General features: G+C 43.1%; 1 pseudogene; it reads right to left on the reverse strand.

Annotated features, from left to right (window-relative positions):
• LOC129835656 (phospholipase D1-like) overlaps positions 1 to 20,065 on the reverse strand; it is a 192,127-nt pseudogene that overhangs the window by 108,358 nt on the left and 63,704 nt on the right.

Here is a 20,065-nt window from a genome sequence, read left to right on the forward strand (position 1 = left end):
GAGGAGAGAAGGATCAGTGGACCAATACGCAGCATTTGGGAAATAAGCCATCTCTTTATTTACAACGATGGCAACACGAAAACAAAACTTACAAATTTACAAAACAAGAAAACGACGTAGACGAAAACCTGAACTTGAACTTACTTAACTAACGTAAAACTCACGGACAGGAACAGACTACATCAAAACGAAACGAACAGCCAAACAGTCCCGAATGGTACATACATATACGAACACGGAAGACAATCACCCACAAACAAACAGTGAGAACACCCTACCTAAATATGACTCTTAATTAGAGGAGAACGCAAAACACCTGCCTCTAATTAAGAGCCATACCAGGCAACCAAAACCAACATAGAAACAGAAAACATAGACTGCCCACCCAAAACACACGCCCTGACCATAAACACATACAAAAACAACATAAAACAGGTCAGGACCGTTACAGAACCCCCCCCCTCAAGGTGCGAACGCCGGGCGCACCAGCACAAAGTCCAGGGGAGGGTCTGGGTGGGCAGTTGACCACGGTGGTGGCTCAGGCTCTGGACGCTGTCCCCACACCACCATAGTCACTCCCCGCTTCTGTCTTCCCCTCCCAATGACCACCCTAAAACTAACATCCCCTAAATGAACGGCCAGCACCGGGAGAAGGGGCAGCACCGGGACAAGGGGCAGCACCAGGATAAGGGGCAGCACCGGGATAAGGGGCAGCACCGGGATAAGGGGCAGCACCGGGATAAGGACCAGCACCGGGATAAGGGGCAGCACCGGGATAAGGGGCAGCACCGGGACAAGGGGCAGCACCGGGACAAGGGGCAGCACCGGGACAAGGGGCAGCACCGGGACAAGGGGCAGGTCCCGGCTGAGATACTCAGGCAGATCCCGGCGGAGGGACTCTGGCAGATCCCGGCGGAGGGACTCTGGCAGATCCCGGCGGAGGGACTCTGGCAGATCCCGGCGGAGGGACTCTGGCAGATCCCGGCGGAGGGACTCTGGCAGGTCCCGGCGGAGGGACTCTGGCAGGTCCCGGCGGAGGGACTCTGGCAGGTCCCGGCGGAGGGACTCTGGCAGGTCCCGGCGGAGGGACTCTGGCAGGTCCCGGCGGAGGGACTCTGGCAGGTCCCGGCTGAGGGACTCTGGCAGGTCCCGGCTGAGGGACTCTGGCAGGTCCCGGCTGAGGGACTCTGGCAGATCCCGGCTGAGGGACTCTGGCAGGTCCCGGCTGGACGGCTCTGGCAGGTCCCGGCTGGACGGCTCTGGCAGGTCCCGGCTGGACGGCTCTGGCAGGTCCCGGCTGGACGGCTCTGGCAGGTCCCGGCTGGACGGCTCTGGCAGGTCCCGGCTGGACGGCTCTGGCAGGTCCCGGCTGGACGGCTCTGGCAGGTCCCGGCTGGACGGCTCTGGCAGGCCCGGCTGGACGGCTCTGGCAGGCCCCGGCTGGACGGCTCTGGCAGGCCCCGGCTGGACGGCTCTGGCAGGTCATGGCAGGACGGCTCTGGCAGGTCATGGCAGGACGGCTCTGGCTGGTCATGGCAGGACGGCTCTGGCTGGTCATGGCAGGACGGCTCTGGCTGGTCATGGCAGGACGGCTCTGGCTGGTCATGGCAGGACGGCTCTGTAGGAAGGAGAAGGAGAGACAGCCTGGTGCGTGGTATAGGCACTGGCTGCGCTGGAGAGGAGGAAACAGCTGGAGAGAGAACCCGGAGAGACAGCCTGGTACGGGGGCTGCCACCGGAGGACTGGTACATGGAGGTGGCACCGGGTCTACCGGACCGTGAAGGAGGACACGTGCTCTTGAGCACCGAGCCTGCCCAACCTTACCAGGTTGAATGGTGCCCGTAGCCCTGCCAGTGCGGCGAGGTGGAATAGCCCGCACTGGGCTATACTGGCAAACCGGGGACACCACTCGTAAGGCTGGTGCCATGTATGCCGGCCCGAGGAGACGCACTGGTGGCCAGATGCGTTGGGCCGGCTTCATGACATCCAGCTCGATGCCCAACTTAGCCCTCCCAGTGCGGCAAGGTGGAATAGCCCGCACTGGGCTAAGCACGCGTACTGGGGACAACGTGCGCTTTACCGCATAACACAGTGTCTTACCAGTACGACGCCTTCTACCTCCACGGTAAGCACGGGGAGTTGGCTCGGGTATCCTACCCGGCTTTGCCACACTCCTCGTGTGCCCCCCCCCCCCAAGAAATTTTTGGGTCTGACTCACGGGCTCCCAACCGCGTCGCCACGCTGCCTCCTCATACCAGCGCCTCTCAGCCTTCGCTGCTTCCAACTCCTCCTTGGGACAGCGATATTCCCCCGGCTGAGCCCAGGTTCCTCTACCGTCCAGGATCTCCTCCCAAGTCCAGGAGTCCTTGTTGCTCTGTTGAGCACTCCCTTGCCGCTTGGTCCTAGTTTGGTGGGTGATTCTGTAAGGGCTGTCGCTCTCCTCTTCCTCAGATGAGGAGAGGAGAGAAGGATCAGTGGACCAATACGCAGCATTTGGGAAATAAGCCATCTCTTTATTTACAACGATGGCAACACGAAAACAAAACTTACAAATTTACAAAACAAGAAAACGACGTAGACGAAAACCTGAACTTGAACTTACTTAACTAACGTAAAACTCACGGACAGGAACAGACTACATCAAAACGAAACGAACAGCCAAACAGTCCCGTATGGTACATACATATACGAACACGGAAGACAATCACCCACAAACAAACAGTGAGAACACCCTACCTAAATATGACTCTTAATTAGAGGAGAACGCAAAACACCTGCCTCTAATTAAGAGCCATACCAGGCAACCAAAACCAACATAGAAACAGAAAACATAGACTGCCCACCCAAAACACACGCCCTGACCATAAACACATACAAAAACAACATAAAACAGGTCAGGACCGTTACAGTCCTCTTACCTCTTTGACCAGTAGTAACACACGCTGTTGAAGCCACACCAGTAACACACAGGGAACATGTTTCCTCCTGACTTCTTCAGGATCAGGCCTTCACTTTAGATACATACACAAAACATTAAAACAGCATGCCAGAGAATTGCATCAATCAATGTACATAGAGCTCACATAACAAAAATGCTCACCTTTCACTGTCATTGTAAAAGACTGAACTACCACAAAATAATGTCATTGTAAAACACTTAACTACCACAGACTGTCACTGTAAAACACTGAACTACCACAGACTGCCATTGTAAAACACTGAACTACCACAAAAGACTGCCATTGTAAAACACTGAACTACCACAAAAGACTGACATTGTAAAACACTGAACTGCCACAGATTGTCATTGTAGAACACTGAACTACAACTAAAGACTGTCATTGTAAAACACTGAACTACCACTAAAGACTGTCATTGTAAAACACTGAGCTACCACAGACTGTCATTGTAAAACACTGAACTACCACAAAAGACTGTCATTGTAAAACACTGAACTACCACAAAAGACTGTCATTGTAAAACACTGCACTACATCAAAAGACTTTCATTGTAATACACTGAACTACCACAAAAGACTGTCATTGTAAAGCTTTGAGAAACATTCATCAAAACTGCATGCATGTTATCAAATTGCGCGCTCCTGTTTGTAGATAACTCAACAGATGAACCTAGTTTGGCATGGCCTACATCTTATTCAGTTTTGTTAAATCAATTTGTTCCTGGAGAAAACTATTTTGTTGAAGAGTTTGTGCTCGTTCATCGTCATCAGTTTTTTCAATTACTATTTTGTGACGTAGTTCCTCAGCTAGCAGAATGTTTACCTCTTCTGTTTTTGTCATTAGTGTCCTGGTTCTCTCTACCTGTCCCTTCATGTCAACCGTTTCTTGCTCGTGCTTCTGCTGGGCACTGCGGTACTTGATCGATGCCAATCTCTGATGGTGATACATCAGGGCTAAACTGGAGAGAACCTTTACAAGGTCTGCGCACAATGATTTATTTTGGAGGGCGTTTGTCGCAATTTCTGCTGTTTTTCCGCTAATGGCATAGTTAGGGTTAATATCGCTGCTGAGGTCAGCGATCAATCCTTTTATGGGTGACGGTTCACTAATTAGCAGGGGAATGGGGACCAGCCCCTCTGATAGCTTGCACATTATTATTATTATATTTTTTTTTTTTAAGCTTGGGTTTTGAGTTGATGGAAGCAGCAAAAACGATTTTCATCTATTTATAGACATTAATGAACCATCAATACTGGATCAAAAATGTGGGAGTTGGACGTGAATGAATATGCAAAAGCAATTTAATTGATTAATCAATGTTAATGATTAATCATACCTGTTTAGGCTATCCGGGAATTAAACTTTAATTAATCTGAAAGCGTTGCTGTATCTAGGTTAATGTAGAAAAGTTTAAAATGTCTCATTGGTTGGAACAAATAATTTTGGACATAATCGGCAGGGTAGCCTAATGGTTAGAGCATTGGACTAGTAACCAAAAGGTTGCAAGTTCGCATTGCTGAGCTGACAAGGTACAAATCTGTCGTTCTGCCCCTGAACAAGGCAGTTATCTGTTCCTAGGCTGTCATTGAAATAAGAATTTGTTCCAACCTGACAAGGTTTGTTAGGCTACTTAACTTCCTTGTTAAATTGAATGAGGCAACAATATCCAATCAGCTGAGATTGCCTGGATATCATAACGTACACGTTCTGCCCTCACATTGAAAATGTTCTTTAAAAAATTAAAACATTATATATGCAGGTGATTCTTCACCATCAGGATCTGATCACAGAATCACAGAAAGTTTTAATCAAACGCGAGTCCCAAGGAGGTGGAACTTCCGTCGCCGAAGACACAGGATTTCCCGGTGAACAAAGGAAAAAATGCTCTCCCTTTGTTAGCTTAGCATCTCATGCAAAGCTAGCCTTATTTGTACAAGAATTTCACTTCCAAGCACAACAGGGGCCCCTATAATATGCGAACAGGTTTACTAATGACATCTCACGTTCCAACCCCATCGCCGTTTTCTTCGCTAGCAAGAAATACACCATCATCTACTCTTCGCTACTGAAACGCGAGAGATGGAGAGATAAATCCGCTTCGGTCAAGCGAATATTTCTAATCAAATTTCTATAATCTGCTGGCCATATGTCCTCGCTCTAGAAATGAATAATGACCGAGTCTACTCACTCCTGAAGCGCAAGAGACAGAAATAGTACTACGTTTTGGCCCAACCAGTCTATTTCTCAGAATATCTAAATCAGCCGGCCCATATGTCCTGGCTCGTAGCCATTCAGTAATGCACCCTACACCGGAGGCTACCTCTAGTATCTTGTTCAAATGGAAACACACACACCCAACAACAAATTGTACGCTGCTGCTACTCGCTGTTTATCATACATGCATAGTCACTTTAACCTTACATTCATGTACATACTAACTCAATTAGCCTGACTAACCGGTGTCTGTATGTAGCCTCGCTATATTTATAGCCTCGACACTGTATATAGCCTCGCTACTGTTATTTTTCACTGTTGTTTTTACTTCTTTAATATCTATTGTTCATCTGATATGTATTTTTTACTTAATAAAAATCGCACTGTTGGTGAGGGCCTGTAAGTAAGCATTTCACTGTTGTATTCGGCACATGTGACAAATAAACTTTGATTTGAATTGAAATCTTTCTACGGCTCCAATGGTGTATAACATAATCAGCTACACGATTCAAATAGACTGAATTCAACATTAAGGCCTAATTTCTGCTTAGATTCCCTGCACGGGGGCTCCAATATGTCATGACGTGACTTTCATTAATGTGATGACTGTTATTTATCGAGTAAACTAACTATGTTTAATTGTTACTCGATTCAATTCATCATGCAACAATTAACTCATTAGGAATTTGGGGCACCATGGAAGAAGTTGTTTAACATCTCTGGGATATGTGGGACGGTAGCGACCCACCTGGCCGACATCCAGTGAAAATGCAGAGCGCCAAATTCAAATAAATTACTATAAAAATTTAACTTTCATCAAATCACACATTCAATATACCAAATTAAAGCTACACTTGTTGTGAAACCAGCCAACTTGTCAGATTTCAAAAATGCTTTACGGCGAAAGCAAACAATGCCATTATCTGAGGATAGCACCCTAGCTAACAATCACAGGCCATCATATTTTAACCCTCCCGGCGCAACACAAAACGCAGAAATAAAGATATAATTCATGCAGTACCTTTGGCAAGCTTCTTCTGTTGGCACTCCAATATGTCCCATAAACATCACAAATGGTCCTTTTGTTCGATTAATTCCATCGATATATATCTAAAATGTCAATTTATTTGGCGCGTTTGAGCCAGAAAATCACCGGTTCCAACTCGCTCTACATGACTACAAAAGTTACCTGTAAGCTTTGTCCAAACATTTCAAACTACTTTTGTAATACACCTTTAGGTATTTGTTTACGTAAATAATTGATAAAATTGAAGACGGGATGATCTGTGTTCAATACCGGAGGAAAACAATGTGTAGCATGCTTTCTGGTCACGCGCCACTAACAAACAGTACACTTCACTGGAGCCTCATTCTGAACATGGCTACTTCTTCATTTCTCAAAGGAAAAACCTCAACCAATTTCTAAAGACTGTTGACATCCAGTGGAAGCGATAGGAACTGCAGGAAAGTCCTTTAGAAATCTGGATTCCCAATGTAACTCATTGAAAAGAGAGTGACCTCGAAAAAAACATTCTGAATGGTTTGTCCTCAGGGTTTTGCCTGCCAAATAGGTTCTGTGATAGTCACAGACATGATTCAAACAGTTTTAGAAACTTCAGAGTGTTTTCCATCCAATACTACTAATTACATGCATATATTAGCATCTGGGACTGAGTAGGAGGCAGTTTACTCTGGGCACGCTTTTCATCAAAACGTGAAAATGCTGCCCCCTATCCTAGAGAAGTTAATGAGTTATCATCTCCCGAATTAAACTCAAGATTATACATATAAGATATATTGATAACAGTCATTTATTAATAATTACCTCATATCAGTCTCATTCTGAACATCACAGACTTCTTGAATCTGCAAGAACCCAGGCCTTTTCTGATTATTCAGTTCTACACAAATTTATGTAATTATTTATTTACTAACTAACTAAATAATAACAAAGAATAGACATACACACTTACATGAGACAAAAGTCCCTAGTGGACTGACAAGATATGATGGCGTATTACACAGAGATGGAGAAGGGGGTGGGGGAAATAGAGAGATAGGGAAAAAGGGACATTTATCGTACATTTGGAAACTACACTTACAGTAACCAAATACCTTGCACATGAGCCGCCACACGTTTGGATAAGAAACACAATGTATTTACGTGTAGATGTCTTTCTTCGTCATCTCTCTGTTGAAACCAATCAATCTTTCTATGGGGAATGGCTCGATAGGTGTAAGACTCTGGTTATCCACCAGCGGTCACAATGTCCTTCTTCTTAGTTGTCTTGGTCTTGTAGTGGAGTGTTCAACTAGGACAGATCTTCAGATGCACCAATGGTTGTCTGAGATGGGATATTCTTCCTTCCCACCTTGTATCTTTAGTCAAAGTTCTAGGACCACTTTTACATGCCCAGCTGCAGACTGGCAATGTTAATCTAGGGTACGTGAGACGCTAGCGTCCCACCTCTTCAACAGCCAGTGAAACTGCAGGGCGCCAAATTCAAAACAACAGAAATCCCATCATTAAAATTCCTCAAACAAACATGTATTTTACAGCATTTTAAAGATACACTTGTTGTAAATCCAGCCACAGTGTCCGATTTCAAAAAGGCTTTACGACGAAAGCAAACCAAACGATTATGTTAGGTGAGTGCCTATTCACAGAATAACACAGACATTTTTCCAGCCAAAGAGAGGATTTACAAAAAGCAGAAATATAGATAAAATGAATCACTAACCTTTGATGATCTTCATCAGATGACACTCATAGGACTTCATATTACATAATACATGTATGTTTTGTTCGGTAAAGTTCATATTTATATCCAAAAATCTGAGTTTATATTGGCGCCTTACGTTCAGAAGTTCCAAAACATCCTTTGATTTTGCAGAGAGCCACCAATTTACAGAAATACTCATAATAAACATTGCTAAAAGATACAACTGTTATGCATGGAATTTTAGATGTACTTCTCCTTAATACAACCGCTGTGTCAGATTTCAAAAAAGCTTTACTGAAAAAGCACACCATGCAATAATCTGAGTCGGTGCTGAGAGCCCAATCAATACACAAATATATCCGCCATATTATGCAGTCAACAAATATCATAAATAGCATTATAAATCTTCACTTACCTTTGCTGATCTTCGTCGGAATGCACTCCAGGACTCCCACGTCCACAAGAGATGTTTGTTTTGTTCGGTAATGTCCCTCATTTATGTCCAAATAGTTACTTTTGTTAGCGCATTTGGTAAACAAATCCAAAGTCACGAAGCGCGTTTAATAAAAGCAGACGAAATGTCAAAAAGTTCCGTAACAGTGAGTTGAAACATGACAAACGATGTATTGAATCAATCTTTAGGATGTTTTTAATATAATTCTTCAATAATGTTCCAACCGGAGAATTCCTTTGTCTTCAGAAAAGCAAATGGAACGGGAACAAACTCTCATGTGAACGCAAATGGTCAGAGCATGGTCAGCTCGTGGCTGCTGGCAGACCTCTGACTCATTCCTCTCTGCTTCGGCCCCACTTCACAGTAGAAGCATCAGACAAGGTTCTAAAGTCTGTTGACATCTAGTGGAAGCCTTAGGAAGTGCAACATTACCAATATCCTACTGTATCTTTTCATGAGGAGCTGAGTTGAAAATCCATCAACCTCAGATTTCCCACTTCCTGGATGGATTTGTTCTCAGGTTTTTGCCTTCTATATGAGTTCTGTTGTACTCACAGACATCATTCAAACTGTTTTAGAAACTTCAGAGTGTTTTCTATCCAAATCCAAGTTAAGGTCTAGTCTTTCTCTTCTTCACCTCATGTGGAGATTCAAAGTTCTAACCATTTTCAGCCGTTTCAAACATTTAGCTCACGCTTCATGTCTGCTGTTCTGCTATGTTAATTCTTAGCGAGTCCTTTTAAGCACTCTGGTCAAAAAGGGCAGTTCCATCGCTCTTCTGACCTCAATCGGGGTGTGGCTTAGTTCATGTGCAAAGGACATGAAAACTGTGATTTCGTTAGAAAACTAAAATCACATTCATATCTTAACAAAAACAAATTCATCATTCTTCATATTGTATTAACATCATATTGGATGGAAACTTGAAAGCCGAAGGGGTTTTCCCTCCTTTGTTACAGTATTTGATTCATACAGTGTTTAATAATATTGCAAAATGAAAAGCAATACGACATGATTATTCTTCAGATCCCCACTGACCATTCTTAACATTCCTTTCTTAGAAATATTGTTCCAATATTCACTATTTGGGCGTTATAGTTTTGGCGGCAAAAATATTCTGGGGGACAAAGGCATTCCTTTGTTTGATACTGAAGAGCAGGAGATCTTGATACTGAAGAGCAGGAGTGGGAGATCTCCCTCCTGCCTAATTTATGACAGAGTGTTAAGATGTCAAAACCAGCCCAACCCCCCCCCCCCCCCCTCCTCCTCTTCTGTGGGTGAGAGGGGTCTGGTCATGTCGTCATCCATTTACCAATCTGATCTGAGGCCTTGGATCATCGACCAGAAGAGTCATGACAAATTTGTTAAATGTCTATAGCACTTTTCTTAACAATCTCAAATCGCTTTAAAAGCATAAAACAAGCAAGCAATAAATCATAATTAGTAACCTGGCTGTAGTTAGATCAACCAATAGAGACTAAGTTAGTCCTTGAGTGCATGCATCCTCCAAAGATGGAGGACAGTTCGTAGCTTGATGAGAGGAAGGTGGTCAGGAAGATGGTTGATGAAGAGTCTATTGATGACCATTTAGGGTGCTACTCTGGGAACCAGCCTGAGTCGTGAAGCTCCTGGACTTTTCCTCCCTCACAATGTATGGCATCCACTTGGTGCATCATTCAAACAAAAACAATTAGCCTAACAGCTAGCTAGCTAGCCAAACCAAAAGTTGACCAGCCAGTCCATCTGCAAATCTGTGGGTCAAAACCACCAGAAATATGCAAGAAAACGAAATGTTATGAACAACTAAACAGTTGATTTAAAAAACACAAAATTCAAAACACTTGCAAATAATTATGTGTAATGTTACATTTACAGGAGCTCTCTGTTTAGGCTTGCTACTAAGGCACCATGTCAACTATATTTATACTTTTTATTTATTTAACTAGGCAAGTCAGTTAAGAACAAATTCTTATTTTCAATGACTAGACAATGCCTAGGAATAGTGGGTGAACTGCCTTGTTCAGGGGCAGAATGACAGATTTTTACCTTGTCAGCTCAGGGATTTGATTTTTCAACCTTTTGGTTACAAGTTCTAACCACTAGGCTACCTGCCACCACTATATGATACTATATATGGCTATAGTTAGCTAACATTTCCACAGCCTAATTGTAGCCTAACCAATTTCCAAATGGAGATTCAATACAACAAAAAAATCTAACATTGATTAATTTATCAAGACACCCCGCTTTTTTCAAAGCAGCGCAAAACAGTGCTGAAATAGTTGATCACACGCGGGTAGGATATTGCTTCAATCTAATGTATTATAACAATTGGATGACATAGGGAGTTTCCGTCAGCAACAAGTTGATGCCTTCAATTGCATTAGCTTGCTGTATTCCAATATTTTCATCATTCAGTGATATTTATTCCCTTAGTAATTTTTTTATGGCTCCATCTAGTGGTTAAGAAAATAGTGAAGAGATTGGTGTAGTGACATGCCTCGCAAAGTTTAGAACTTCCAGGAGGATAGTAGTAATGGGCACTGCCTAGCAACCATCAAGAGCTTAACAGCGTAGTGCGTGCCAATGCAGCCTCGGCATTACGGCTACATTTCATAATAAGCCATAGGCAGAACTTAACCCCAATCATGACAAGTTCGGTTTGCGGATATAAAAGTATAGGCTTTGTCGCCGGGAATACAAAAATGAAAAAAAGATGGCGGGATGCTAAACTTGGTGGAAAAACGTATCGGATTGAAAGGTGTATTGTGATTGTAGACAATGTGGCCTTGATTTAACACACTACTGAAATGATGAGGTTCAGTCTGACCAAAATCTATCTTTTATAAACTGCAAATGTAAAAGTTCAAAGGCTAGTATTTTTGAAATAGACATATCAGAAATTCCAAATCAAATCAAACTTTATTTGGCACATGCGCCGAATACAACAAGTGTAGACCTTACCGTGAAATGCTTACTTACAAGCCCCAAGACAACAGTGCAGTTCAAGAAAAGTTAAGAAAATATTTACCAAATAAACTCAAGTAAAAAAATAATTTTTTTAAAAGTAACACATGTAGGTAGGGGTGAAGTAACAATGCATAGATAATAAACAGCGAGTAGCAGAAGTGTACAAAACAAATGGAGGGGAGGGGGGTCAATGTAAATAGTCTGGTGGCCATTCGATTAATTGTTCAGCAGTCTTATGCCTTAGGGATAGAAGCTGTTAAGGGGCCTTTTGGTCCTAGACTTGACGCTCCGGTAATGCTTGCAGTGCGGTAGCAGAGAAAACAGTCTATGACTTGGGTGACTGGGGTCTCTGACACTTTTATGGGCTTTCCTCTGACACCACCTATTATATAGGTCCTGGATGGGAGGAAGCTTGGCCCCAGTGATGTACTGGGACGTACGCACTACCCTCTGTAGCGCCTTACGGTCAGATGCCAAACAGTTGCCATACCAGGCGGTGATGCAACTGGTCAGGATGCTCTCAATGGTGCAGCTGTAGACCTTTTTGAGGATCTGGGGACTAATGCCAAATCTTTTCAGTCTCCTGAGGGGGAAAAGGTTTTGTTGTGCCCTCTTCACGACTGTCTCGGTGTGTTTGGACCATGATAGTTCGTTGGTGATGTGGACACCAAGGAACTTGAAACTCTCGACCCGCTTCACTACAACTACAACGGGGGCCTGTTCGGCCCGCCTTTTCCTGTAGTCCATGATCAGCTCCTTTGTCTTTCTGACATTGAGGGAGAGGTTGTTGTCCTGGCACCACACTGCCAGTTCTCTGACCTCACCCCTATAGGCTGTCTCATTGTTGTCGGTGATCAGGCCTACCACTGTTGTGTTGTCAGCAAACTTAATGATGGTGTTGGAGTCGTGTTTGGCCACACAGTCGTGGGTGTACTGGGAGTACAGGAGGGAACTAAGTAAAACCACTCCTGAGGGGCCCCAGTGTTGAGGATCAGCGTGGCAGACGTGTTGTTGCCTACCCTTACCACCTGGGGGCGGCCCGTTAGTTTGTCCAGGATCCTGTTACAGAGGGAGGGTGTTTAGTCCCTGGGTCCTTAGTTTGGGATGAGCTTTGTGGGCTCTATGGTGTTGAACGCTGAGCTTTCGTCAATGAACAGCATTGAGGTGTTCCTTTTGTCCAGGTGGGAAAAGGCTTTGTGGACTGCGATTGAGATCACGACATCTGTGGATCTATTGGGGCGAGATGCAAATTGGAGTGGGGCTAGGGTATTTGTGAGGATCCTGTTGATGTGAGCCATGACCAGCCTTTCAAAGCACTTCATGGCTACCGACTTTAGTGCTACGGGGTGGTAATCATTTAGGCAGGTTACCTTCACTTCCTTTGGCACAGAGACTACGGTGGTCTGCTTGAAACATGTTGGTGTTACAGACTCGGCCAGGGAGAGGTTGAAAATGTCAGTGAAGACACTTGCCAGTTGGTCCGCGCATGCTCTGAGTACACGTCCTGGTAATCCGTCTGACACCACACAAATTGTGTGTGTGTGTGCGCACATGAATGCATGTGAATGATATCCCTTCATCTTCACCCCCATCCTCTGCAGATAGGCTTGTCTGTATCTATAATATAATCACTCCTCCTTTTGTTCTTCTTCTTTTGATACAGACTCCAAACATGTCCTCTTCACTTAGTGCTCTGGCATTAAATAACCTCTCTCCAAATGTCAATCCTCTCATTATCCCAATGAGAACGTATTGTAACAGAACTTATCACAAATATCATCCTTCCTTTGATTTCAATGGAACAAAAGCAGCGGGAACAAGACACTTAAAGAAACACAGAACACCGATGATTGGATATGAATTTCCATCATAGATCTTTTTTTTTTACAGTAAATCAAACCTAAATCAAAACGTAAGAAAAATATATATTGAGACACATATAGACGTATCTCTGATATCACACTTAGTTCACTAATACCAGCAGTGATATCATTATGGGCCCAGTCCTGGCCATGGTCGGCCAAAGTATGTAACGTGATAATCATAATTAATGCAGATAGGCTGTCTCATATGGTAGTGACTGTAATGCTAGCTCCAATACCCCTATGCCCAAAAACAATAATACATTTTCATTATCTTTGACTGCGGGGGCTTTTTGAATGAATTAACAAGCTGTTAGCAGGACTGGTTACCATAACGATGTGAATTTCTGGAGCCAGAGAGGGAGAGAGGGGGAGGAAGAGAGTAAGACAGACAGAGAGATGGAAAGAGAATGGGAGGAGACTCAAGCTCAAACTCATTATTATCTAGTGAATCAGAAAACTGCTTCTCCAACAGCGAGGGGACATAAGGCCTGTGCATATACAGTAGGTGCCATCTTCCATCACGTGTACGCATGTCTCTATGAACATGGTGTGTGTGTGTGTGTGTGTGTGTGTGTGTGTGTGTGTGTGTGTGTGTGTGTGTGTGTGTGTGTGTGTGTGTGTGTGTGTGTGTGTGTGTGTGTGTGTGTGTGTGTGTGTGTGTGTGTGTGTGTGTGTGTGTGTGTGTGTGTGTGTGTGAATGTCATCTGTAAGGAGAGGTTTGTAACATATAGGTGCAGTGCCTCATTGTCCGAAGTGGAATATAACCTGCTTGGTACACCCACCAGCTGGTTAGCATGGCTGAGCTCTAGACAATGTGGCCTATAGCAAGGACATGTTGTTAACTGTATTTTATTCAATAGACTTATATCCTAAGGGATTTTGACCTTGCCCTTGCCTTCTGTGGTTAGATATGTATGCAATAGATGGACAGTGCTGAAAAACACCCCTATTGTCAAGGATAGAAGGGTGTTCACAAGCTTTTGAAGGCGTATCCATTGTATGTTTGAGAGTGTTTGAGAGAGAGGAAGATAGAAAAAGAGAGAGACGACAAACAGATAAAAATACAAATAATGATAGATAGAAAGAGAGGGAGAGAGAGACAGAGAGAGATGCTTTGAAGTGTGGTTGAGGAGAGAGGCCCTTCGCAGACTGTTGGATTTTGTGCTCCATTTCACCTGTCATTGCTTGGGGTGGACTAGGACTCTCCCTAATGGCCATAGCAAGGGGCTAAGGGCTATAGAGGATGGGAAGGGAGGGGGTGGACGGGGAGGGAGAGTGTGGAGTGGGTGACCGCTCACATTCTCACCCCTAAACTGGGTCTTACGTTTGACTAGAGAGAGATACACGCATTCAGCAGGTAAGCATACTCTCACCTGGAGTATACTGTAAAACACCTCACAGCATCCTAACCAGCAGTTCAGAGACAGTATTTAAAACACAGTGAATCACACCAGTTCAGGATTCATACTGTAATGGTCAAATTCATCAATTAGAGATGGAATGGATAAGGCTATTGGGAGACTTTGTGATGTTTTAAAGGCCTCTGAGATTAGAAGTAGCTAAAGTTTGATGTTGCTCTCAACACATTCCAAAATGACCTTCCCTTCTCTATTGATTTCAAATATATGACTCCTGAATGACACAACATGGTTATGATTGTATTGTTTCAAGTGTCTTATATCCAGACCTTTCTTATATCTCATTGTCAGAATCATAATATGGTGATACATTTAAAATAATGTTTAGTTATATAAACTTATTTATCAACTAACTGTAAGTAGTATGATACACTACAACTTTGTATCCATATTAGGCTAATGGTAAAAAGTTTATCATATTAATTCATAAAATGAACATATTGATAAAAACACATGGAATCAGGCACAAAGGAAATGTCTTTGCGACATTGCGTGGTACTCAGTCATTTCCTTACTTTCACGCCATTTGAGCCTGACCTTTCCTTTCTGTTGTCATTACATGTACCGTCAGACTGCTCTCAATCAATGTAGGTCTACCTTTGGGGGATCACAAGACATTAGGTCCCCCCTGTCCTCCTCTGGCATGGCCTGTCACACCGCATTTGGGCCACTAGGCCTTCTACGGGGTGATACAGGCACATCCCCGACCCTAATTACCCCCCATCACTCCTCCAACCCCACCACTGCCCAGCACCCCCTGTAAGTGATGCAAATCTCTGGCTGACTGCCTGTCTGTGTGGCTGGCTGGCTGTTTGTCTATCTGACGGAGAGAGGGACAGAGGGGTATGTGGCGGGCGAGCGGATCGGCTGGCTGACTAACTGGCTCACTGTCTGTTTGTGTAGCTGGCTGGCTGCCTGTCTCTGTGGCTGGCTGTCTGTCTATCTGATATCATGGAAGGACAGAATGGTGGGTGGCAGGCAAGCGGATCGGCTGGCTAACTGACTTAATGGCTGGCTGGCTGGCTGACTGACATAGCAGACAGAAAGGCAGATATGAAATCCATACTTTATGCATTTTGCATTGGGAGGTAATTAGTGTATACATTTGGCAGACGTATTGAGTAGAAACGGGGAGGCAATTGCAACAACCAAGCATAACTTAACTCACAGTTGTGTTAGTACTGGTTTTCTTAAAACCTCTGTGCTAACGTAGTATTAACTGCAATGTAAAACGTAAAATAAGCTTGCAGACCAGCTGATCTCACTTTGTTACCGTATTTGATACCTGACATTTTATTTTATTTAACTTTTATTTAATCAGGGGAGCTTATTGAGATCAGGGTCTCATTTTCAAAAGTGCCCTGAGGACAACAAATCAACATTCAGCACCAACATTCCAAAAAAAAAAAAGATAAACAAATAAAAACTACAGCTTATCATTTCAAAAACTACAATTACTACACCACCATACATTTTTGGCAGTAAGGTTGACTGCACAATCTGTTTCCTGCTGTTTAGGGAGAGGAAATATCTATTTCTAAAAAAAATATGGCCACCTTAAGTCTTAGCTTTAAAACTAGCTCATAAAAAATATGGCCACCTTAAATCTTAGCAATGAATGTAGCCGAAAATGATGAATTGTATCATACAAACGTTTAATGTTAAATGCAATATAGTTTGTGCAAATTTAAAAAGATTTTGATTACAGGTCATTAACTTCTTTGGGCTGCAAGCCCGAAGCCGGGCACAATATGACAACAGCCACTTCAAGTGCAGGGCGCGAAATTCAAAATATATTTTTTTGAAATATTTAACTTTCACACATTAACAAGTCCAATACAGCATATGAAAGATAAACATCTTGTGAATCCAGCCAACATGTCCGATTTTTAAAATGTTTTACAGCGAAAACACCACATATATTTACGTTAGCTCACCACCAAATACAAAAAAGGACAGACATTTTTCACAGCACAGGTAGCATGCACAAAGCCAACCTAAATAACCAAGAACCAACCAAACTAACCAAGAAACAACTTCATCAGATGACAGTCTTATAACATGTTATACAATAAATCTATGTTTTGTTTGAAAAATTTGCATATTTGAGGTATAAATCAGTTTTACATTGCAGCTACCATCACAGCTACCGTCACAAATAGGACCGAAGCAGCCAGAGTAATTACAGACACCAACGTCAAATACCTAAATACTCATCATAAAACATTTCTGAAAAATCGATGGTGTACAGCAAATTAAAGACAAACACGTACGACAGATATATGAAATAACATCATAAAATGGGTCCTACTTTTGCTGATCTTCCATCAGAATGTTTTACAAGGGGTCCTTTGTCCAGAACAATCGTTGTTTGGATTTAGAATGTCCTCTTCTCCAGTCAATTAGCACGGAAAGCCAGCAAAGTGTCGCGAAGCTCTCCTTCCTGAACATACGCAGACAAAGCAACATGCCTAACGTCCCGAATAAATTTAAATAATCTGATAAAACTATATTGAAAAAACATACTTTACGATGATATTGTCACATGTATCCAATAAAATCAAAGCCGGAGATATTAGTCGTCTATAACGACAGCTTATCAGAAGGCAAATCCAGGTCCCTTCACGCGCTCTCCAGAAAACAGGAAAATGGTAACACGTCGTGCAAAGAGCTTTTATTCGATCCCAGATCAAGTTATACACTTCATTTCTTCTCTCACTGCCTGTCGACATCTAGTGGAAGACGTATGAAGTGCATGTATACTGATATATATCAAGGACATTTATAGGCAGGCCCTAGAACAGAGCATCGATTTCAGATTTTCCACTTCCTGTCAGGAAGTTTGCTGCAAAATGAGTTCTGTTTTACTCACAGATATAATTCAAACGGTTTTAGAAACTAGAGAGTGTTTTCTATCCAATAGTAATAATAATATGCATATTGTACGAGCAAGAATTGAGTACGAGGCCGTTTGAAATGGGCACCTTTTATCCGGCTACTCAATACTGCCCCTGCAGCCCAAACAAGTTAAAAAAAAAATATATATATATATAACATAATTGGCTTGATTAAGTATCACATTTCAAATGTGAAAATCTATAGGAATCAAATCAAATGTTATTGGTCACATACACATGGTTGGCAGATATTATGCGAGTGTAGCGAAATGCTTGTGCTTCTAGTTTGTGCAACTGCATTGCTTGCTGTTTGGAGATGTAGGCTGGGTTTCTGTACAGCACATTGTGACATCAGCTAATGTAAGAAGGGCTTTATAAATACATTTGATTGATTGATTGATTGATAGTTCCGACTGTCACGCCCTGACCATAGATTGCTTTGTATGATTTGTTTGGTCAGGGTGTGATGTGGGTGGGCATTCTATGTTGTATGTCTAGGTTGTCTATTGCTGTGTTTGGCCTAGTATGGTTCCCAATCAGAGGCAGGTGTCAGTCGTTGTCTCTGATTGGGAGCCATATTTAGGTAGCCTGTTTTCCTTTGGGTTTTGTGGGTGGTTGTTTCCTGTGTTAGTGTTTTCACCATACGGGACTGTTTCGGGTTTATTTGTTCTTTTGTTATTTCGTTCAGTGTTCTGTTTTATTTATTAAAAATATCAATATGGACACTTACCACGCTGCGTATTGGTCCGATCCTTGCTACTCCTCAGACGAAGAGGAGGAAACCCGTTACACCGACAGTGCAGTAATATCTAACAAGTAATCCAACAATTCCACAACAACTATCTAATACACACAAATCTAAAGGGGTAGAATAAGAATATATATATATATATATTTGCGTTATCTGCGTTATCTGTGGACCTGTTGGGGTGGTATGCAAACTGAAGTAGGTCTAGGGTGGCCGGTAAGGTGGAGGTGATATGATCCTTGACTAGTCTCTCAAAGCACTTCATGATGACAGAAATGAGTGCTACGGGGCGATGCTGGGCGATGTTGGGACATTGCTGCTGGGACTTGCTTCCATTCAGCCACAAGAGCATTAGTGAGGTCGGGCACTGATGTTGGGTGTTTTGGCTCACAGTCGGCGTTCCAATTCATCCCAAAAGTCTTGGATTGGGTTGAGGTTAGGGCTCTGTCCAGACCAGTCAATTTCTTCCACTGATCTCGTCAAACCGTTTCTGTATGGACCTCGCTTTGTGCACGGGGGCACTGTTATGCTGGAACAGGAATGGGCCTTCCCCAAACTGTTGCCACAACCTTGGAAGCACAGAATTGTATAGAATGTCATTTCATACTGTAGCATTTAGATTTCCCTTCACTGGAACTAAGGGGTCGAGCCTGAACCATAAAAAACTGCCCCAGACCTTTATTCCTCCTCCACCAAACTTTACAGTTAGCACAATGCATCGGGGCAGGTAGCGTTCTCTTGGCATTCGCCAAACCCAGATTCATCCGTTGGACTGCCAGATGGTGAAGTGTGATTCATAATTTTAGACAATGCGTTTCCACTGCTCCAGAGTCCAATGACAGCGAGCTTTACACCACTCCAGCCGACACTTGGCGTTGCGCATGGTAATTTTAGGCTTATGTGTGGCTGCTCGGCAATGCAAACCTATTTGATGAAGCTCCCGACGAACAGTTCTTGTTCTGACGTTGCTTTCAGAGACAGTTTGGAACAGTTTGGATCTTGGTAGTTAGCGTTGCAACCGAGGACAGACGATTTATACGTGCTACACACTTCAGCACTCGTAAGTCCCATTATGTGAGCTTGTGTTGCCTACCACTTCATGGCTGAGCCGTTGTTGCTCCTAGACATTTCCACTTCACAATAACAGCACTTACATTTGACCAGGGCAGCTCTAGCAGGGCAGAAATTTGACAAACTTACTTGTTGGAAAGGTAGCTTAACGGTGCCACATTAAAAGTCACTGAGCTCTTTAGTAAGGCCATTCTATTGCCGATGTTTGTCTATGGAGATTCCATGGCTCGATTTTATACACCTGTCACCAATGGGTGTGGCTGAAATAGCGGAATCCACATACTTTTGTATATAGAGTGTATGTTGGAAGCTTGTGAAGCAGAGCTTTGTAAAACTGTCATCAGTAATTAAGCAAAATGCGTTATGGTAGACAGCATCCAAAGGTTTAAGACTAGTGGCTGCTGACTTCTGGTTCATGGTGTCACCATAGTCAAGAACTAGCAGGAAAGTTGACTGTACAATCACCTTCCTGCTGTTCATGGAGAGGCAAGATCTATTTCTAGAAAAGAAGCCCACTTTAAATGCTAGTTTTTTAACTAGCTCATCAGTATGTTTTTAAATGTTAATCCAAATGACAGAACCATCCAATGAGAGAATTTGTAGCCTATCTGAGTCATTTTTCCTTGAATTAGAGAAAAACATGCTGTATATTTAGTTTGGCCCACTTTAAGTACATGTTTTCAATTAGCAAGGGCTTTCTGTAATGTAACAAAATCAGATTGCATCTCTAACATAGGTTGGTCAA

The sequence above is a fragment of the Salvelinus fontinalis genome, chromosome 36 (assembly GCF_029448725.1).
Source record: "Salvelinus fontinalis isolate EN_2023a chromosome 36, ASM2944872v1, whole genome shotgun sequence".
Lineage (NCBI taxonomy): Eukaryota > Metazoa > Chordata > Actinopteri > Salmoniformes > Salmonidae > Salvelinus > Salvelinus fontinalis.